Here is a 6,000-nt window from a genome sequence, read left to right as displayed (position 1 = left end):
CAGTGGTGCGAGCGGCCAGGCCGCCGGTCATCCCGCAGGTCGGATACCGTCGTTGGCGGTGCGGTCGTCGCGGTGGGGCAATATTCAGCCCCAGCTGGCTCCACAAATCCACTCCGATGAGCATAGCTTCCCGGAGGGACGGCAGGATGGTGAACGTATGCGTGTACGTGCGCCCGTGTAGATGGAGGGGCGCTCGGACGTGGCCCTGTGTTGCGGCATGCGTGCCGTCGGCCATCTAGATCTGGCTTTCGGTTAGGGTTGCTTCGAGCCTTCGTTGCTGCATCTTTGCGACCGTCTCGGCGTTGATGAAGGATAGTTCGGAGTCCAGAAGTGCGTTGATGGGGAGCCCGTGGACCGTGACGGTCAGGTGCGGCCGTGGCGTGTATCTTACTCGGCGCTGGTCGTCCGGGAGTCGGCCGTAGTGTTCCCGGCGGTGGATGGCAGTCCTTGGTAAGGACCCCGTCCTTTCCGCATTGCGAACAGAACCGTCGAGGGGAGCGCTTGCAGTCAAACCGGGTGTGCCCCCTTTGCTTGCAGCGCCAACAGCACTCTTCCCGGTTGTACGTGGTGGCAACGGCGGGTGAGGTCGCGATGCCTTTCGGCGTTTTCCGCAGTTCGCGTGTGAAACCCCCGGCGTCACGCATCATCGTCATCATCGCGTCGGCGCGAATTTTTCGCCTTCGCGTTGTCGCCTATCGGCGATCTGTCGTTCCAGTTCCTCTTGGTAGCGCGGCGGGAGGTATCGGCGGCAGAAGGCGCGGCAGAAATCCTTCCAGGTCTCCTAGTCGCGCCAGTTGTTGCGGGCCCATGCCAAGGGGTCGCCGCGTAAGAGCTCCAATAACCCCCTCAATAGTTGTTCGCCGGAGAACCCGTATTCCTCTCGGAGGTCGGCGGTCCTCTCAAGGAATTCCACGGGGTCGCGGCCGTCAAATGGCCGTCCCCATTTTCTCAGTTGATTGAGGATCGAGTTGTCTGGCGTGCGATCGGTGGGAGTGTTCGGTGGGTACACCTCGATTCGTGGTGTCGGTTGCGGACCGCGGGTTTCCCCGAATTCTTCCGGGTGCGCTTCGACGTGTGCGCGCATCCGGCTACGGATCTCGTCGAGCGTGCCGGTCGTGTCGAGGTCGTATGCGGCGGTGATTGCGGCAAGCTTCTCTTTCGAGAGCGTACAGCCACGTCTTCATGTCGGACGGGCGATTCGAGCTAACCACGCTTCGAGTAAACCAAAAGAAAAATTGTGTTTCACAGACAGGTCCCTGTTCGGGCGCCAATTGTAACGGGCCGCTTCACGTGCGGTTTCGCGTGCGCGGACAGCGCAATCGGGATCAGGATTCGTGAAGGGTTGAAACACAATTGTACGTGAGTTGGTATGTACGTCGTTTATTTGCCACTCGATGGCAATGGTCAGCTGTTACAGTCTTTATATGAGTCAATACAATAATACGAGCGCACTGTTGTGACGCCGGTCTAGACAGTGTTTTTCGCGTCTAGTTAAAAGGCCCGCCTGGTGGCGCGGGGCGCGTGCGGTGAGACGGGCGCGTGTTCTCGGTGTGAGCCCGTAGGCGCAAGGTGCGCGCGATAAGGCGGGCGCGTGTTGAGAACGTGTGTCAGTGTTTCGATATCTCGCTGAATGGTATCGTGCGAGATGCGCGGTAAGGCGCGTATCGTATGCGACCGGATGTTCGGCGCGGACTGCAGGGTGTCAGCCTGCAGTCGGTCTTATGCGTCGGTGTCGGTGATGCGGCGCGTGTTCCCAGATAAAGATCGTGGGAGGCGTCTTTGCGCGGAGTTCGGATGGTCAGATGTGCGGATCGTAAAGGCTCGAGAATATTCGAGGAAAGCGGCGAACTCGTCCACTCTCGGTCCTGTACGGATGTTTTAAGACGGGATTCGTCTTTAGAACAGATAGTCGAGAATGCTCGACGGAGGCTGCAAACTCGTCAACCTCCGAGTCACTGTCTGTAAACGTTTGGAGCGGTTTCTGCATTTGTCTCGGAGCGTACTGCTCGAGCGGATTCAGGTGCCGATCTGGTACGATCTGGCGGTCGGTCGGGCTTCTTATACCCTTCCGGAGCGGTCGCGATACCCGCGCCGTTTACATCCCCCTCGGGGTGGGGGAGACGACGCGGGGCCTCCGGCGTTCGGCGTTCGCCGGAAACGTTCGGTGCTGTTCGGCGTTCGGTTGTTTATGACAAACACCAACGGTGGTGTTTGTCATAAACATTGCTTTTTAAAATAAGGCGCTAAGCGCCTCTGCCCCTGCCCGGCTGGTGTTCACCGGGCGGCAGACTTCCGACGGACGACGTGTCGGGAACGATGGGGAATGCATCGTTACAAATATTGGATTATGAATGTGTTCTTCTGAATTAAGAAAATCTATATGACTTTAGGTTCTAAATTAGATTCATCATTCTTTAATTATTACTTATCTTAATGAAAATATGATGAAAAAATTCAAATTTTATTTATGTAAAGATAAAGTACCTTATTGAAAATCTCGAATAATTCTTCTGTTTGCAATTTCCCTATTAATTTTGTTATCGTAAGTTTCTGTGGTCTTCGTCTTGTTTTCAATATTTGAAAGTTCAGAATCAGAATCATCATTACTATCACTTTCATTCATAACAACTCCTTGTGCGCCTTCCAGATATTGAGATATTTTTAAGATTTTTTTTTCCAATAATGGGCTGTCTGTAATGAGATAAATGAATTTTATCGGCATGAGCCATAAAATTTGCAAGCGTTGATATTTCATTTTCAGATAAAATATAATGAACACTTATTGTTGCTATATGCTTCCATAATTCAATGGTACGAGTCTCTGGATTTTCTACTGCATATTGCAGTAATAAATCAGATGCTAAAAGATATCTGTGTTTATCTTTTTTAAGCGAAGGAAGACCAATTAGGTCCAAATGGATTTTTCGACGAAACTTTTGCAGTTTCTCTGTGTTTTAAAATCATTTTGATACAGTCTCTTAATTCTTCTGTTAATAAGATTGATATCGTTTGTTCAAGTTTACTTCTTAGGGTAAATCGTACATATTTTTTAGCAATTTCTTTTCTTCAGCACGTGCTAAAAGCGCTTTATACATATCATGTGTCTCATAATTAATTTCTTGATAAGTCTTATAATCCTTGATTAACATTCTTTGTATCTCTCCGGATCTCTCCGGATCTACGTCGATTAAACACTTGTATTGAAATCAATGTTACTTTTGTAAGTGAGAGCCATGCATCATAGGAAATTTTTTTTCAAGGATATGTAACAGTTTCATGTTCTTGTTTTAGAAAATTATGTATTTTAATAATATTTGCTTTAGAGGATAATGTAATTTTTTTACGTCTTATATTTTCACTCATTGTTTCCGATATTGTTTTTGTTATACGTGTTGCAAAATCTTCGGTACTTTTAAAAAATCTACGACACGTAATTTTTTTTCATCTTCTTTTCTAATACATCGATTAATCAAAAGTTTGCCTATTTTTTTTATCAAACCTCTAAATCCAGAAACCAGTGAAGGAGTTTTGTAAAATTTTCCATAAAGATAAACCGGTTAAGGTATTGATTATTTTAATGCAAGTATTTCTGTATCAGGGAAAGTAAATAGAAGCAAAATCCATAAGGTCAGAATTTTTACATTTCAATGCTTGAAGTAGGCGACCTATCTTCCTAATTTTTTGTTTAATCATTGTATCATTGTATTCAGATGTTTTATATTTTTCTTCATTGTTGATTATCGAATGCGATTATTAACTCATCCTAACATAAACTTCTTACTCATCTTCTCGTAAAAGTGGAAAAACTCGTAATCTTAGAGCATTACTTGCCTCATTATGAATACGTTCTATTATTTGTCTTCCTAAAACCGATTGATCTATTATCTTTAGTGTTTATCATTTTTTTAATGCATCTCTGATAGTGATATCTGCTTGTAAGTTTCAGAATGAAAGTTTTATATTTTGGACATAGGTATCCTGTTGTATTCTTTTTTTCAACATCTTTCTACTAGTTGTTCACCATTATTTCGTGCACAATCGATATTAAAATAGAAATCTCCACATCTATGTTTCTATAATCTTTCTTCGTTCTACGTCCCTTTGGCATATGTTTAAATTTTTGTACTTCTAATTCATTCGCATGTACTCTTTCAAGATAAGCTATTTTGCTCTGAAATGTATTGCAGTATATACAAAAATACTTTTTGTATATACAAAAATACTTTTCCTGCATTACTGATGTAACAACATTTCACAACATCCCGAACATTTACCAGATATTTAATTTAGTGACATTGATATGTCTAATCCACTAGAAGTATTTGCTGAACTGTAAGTTTCTCTAGCAAGAAAATTTGTTGCCTGATCTATCACAGATTGAACAACTTTTATCAAATGAAGTTCGATGGTACGTAAAATAGATTCTCATCATGAATATTTTTTGAAATGTTATCTTGCACAGTTTTATTATTATTAAGACATGCTAAGAATAAAAAAAAATAGACGATAAATATCACAAAAATTATATAGACTTGATGTTAATATTATATATAAAAAAGTATATGAATTTTATATAGTTAATGAAATGTTAGACCCCGATATACTCCGTTTTTGTAGCTTACTTTTTATTTTTTATTGGTTGCATATAACGATGAAAGATTTTCAGTGTGTAAATACAAATTCTAATGAATGGATGACTGCCCAATGTTATTTAAAACTCAACAAAAAAGTTTCATGTAACATTGAGCAATCTTCCATTAGTCATCAGTATGTACTTTCATACTGTAAAAAATTGCCATTTTATGCAATCAATAAAAAAATTAATTTCGAAAGCAGTTATATCGGAGTTCAGCATCTTTTCAGAGTTTCAAGATTCACTATAACCATCTTTATTTGATGATGTCAGAAGCGAGAAATTTCATTCAAATAATTTTACAGTATATATTGAAATAAAAAGACATATCTATAATCTATTTGTGATCAATTCAGCAAAATAAAATGTTCTGAAAATTCTTTTTGTTGTGATAATCAATAAATAGTTGTATAATATGCAATCAGTAAATACTCATTTCAGTAAGTTAAATTCCTATATCTTGAGCTTGTCCTTTACAGATGCACGGCCCGCCCTATTTGCATTCCTTCTCTTTCTTTTTATCATCAGCCAATTCTTAAATAAAGTTTATTTTCTATGTTGTACTGACTGCACAAGTTCAAAACATATATATATTAAAGTGTGAGAAACGTATATGAAATCCTCACTTGAGTATGTTTTTCTTTTTAGTATATGTAGTTTTTTAAATAGCGATCATTTAAGCGATAGAGACAAGATGTATAGATATCTATTTCATTTTAAGCGCAGAACACTCAATGCGATATGAAAAATAAATTTGTCTAACCTTTATAAGATTTCCAACGTCATCCTAGATCCCTCTGTCTAATACATTTAGTGACGTTATGTAATCGACTAGAAGTATTTGTAGAGCTATTAGTTTGTTTAGCAACAGAATTTGTTGCCTGATTCATTACAACTTGAATTAAATCATCTTCAATGTTTGATATGTAAGATAGGACCTTATCATAAATATTTTTTGAACCATTGTCTCATACAGTATTATTATTATTATTAAGGCATGCTAAAAAGGGAAAAGAATGGACATTAAAAACACAAAAATTATATATCTGATGCTAATATATAAAAAAATGTGATTATATTTATTTACATTATTAATTAAGAAAAGGATTGACAACTTCTTTTTTGCGTTATTTTCAATTAGACGTGGCAATTCTGAAAAATTTTTGCAGGCTGAAATCGAATCCAAATTCTATTATGTAACACTTTTGATTAAAATGGCGTGAGAATCTTAAAATAATGATTTTGAGGAAGTTTATGAATGATACTTTTGCGTAGCATTGATAAAATTTAGAAAACTTGATGTTGATAAAACATACGTCATAATGTACTTTAAAATGTTTATTTTGGACTTTTTTTAAAATTATTCT

This window comes from Cataglyphis hispanica, chromosome 1 (genome assembly GCF_021464435.1).
Source record: "Cataglyphis hispanica isolate Lineage 1 chromosome 1, ULB_Chis1_1.0, whole genome shotgun sequence".
Classification (NCBI taxonomy): domain Eukaryota; kingdom Metazoa; phylum Arthropoda; class Insecta; order Hymenoptera; family Formicidae; genus Cataglyphis; species Cataglyphis hispanica.
This window is presented reverse-complemented; position numbering follows the sequence as displayed.